The following is a 686-nucleotide window of genomic DNA, read 5'->3' as shown; positions in this document are numbered from 1 at the left end:
CTCTATTTTTTGTTTTTTTTCTCCCCCCCCCCCCCCCCCCCCATTTATGTGAAGGTATAATATAAGATTAAATAGTTTTTTTGTAAAAAGAGATATCATTTTATAGTTAGATTAAAACAAAAGATCTATCTCATAAAATGATAGAGGAAGTATAAATGCCAATTCAAACTAGAATTTATCTATAAATTTCGATAATAAAAATAGAGGGCAACATAAATACTTAATAGAAAAAAATATGTAACTAATGATGATTTTAAAAGGATCTCTATATTATATTTATGCTTTGAGTGAGTTCATAACTCATAATTTAAGAAACATCAAGTAATGTGAGATACATATGAAGTTCCTTCATCCTTAATAAAAGGTCTTGAATTTTAAAAATTATGAAATAAAGAAATTTTTAGTAAAAATTAGTTTCTCTTTTAAGGATCACTGCGTTTCTAATACTAAGACAATAAAAAATTACTCATGTGTTGGGGATTAATAAGGTAAAGCATAATATAGACATGTACTTAAAATGTGAGGAGAAATGTCTATAGCTCAAAGTTGAAAAGAGAGCTTTATAAATGATTTTCACATCTAAATTAATGGCAAAACAAGGTTAAGGGAAAGAGTTATCTAAGTCAATCGTCTTAGTAAAAAAGTTATACTGCATAGTTAGAATAAAAGTGAATTATTTTAATGTT

This window comes from Solanum tuberosum, unplaced genomic scaffold (assembly GCF_000226075.1).
Source record: "Solanum tuberosum cultivar DM 1-3 516 R44 unplaced genomic scaffold, SolTub_3.0 scf00044, whole genome shotgun sequence".
Taxonomy (NCBI): domain Eukaryota; kingdom Viridiplantae; phylum Streptophyta; class Magnoliopsida; order Solanales; family Solanaceae; genus Solanum; species Solanum tuberosum.
Note: the sequence above shows the minus strand (reverse complement) of the source record.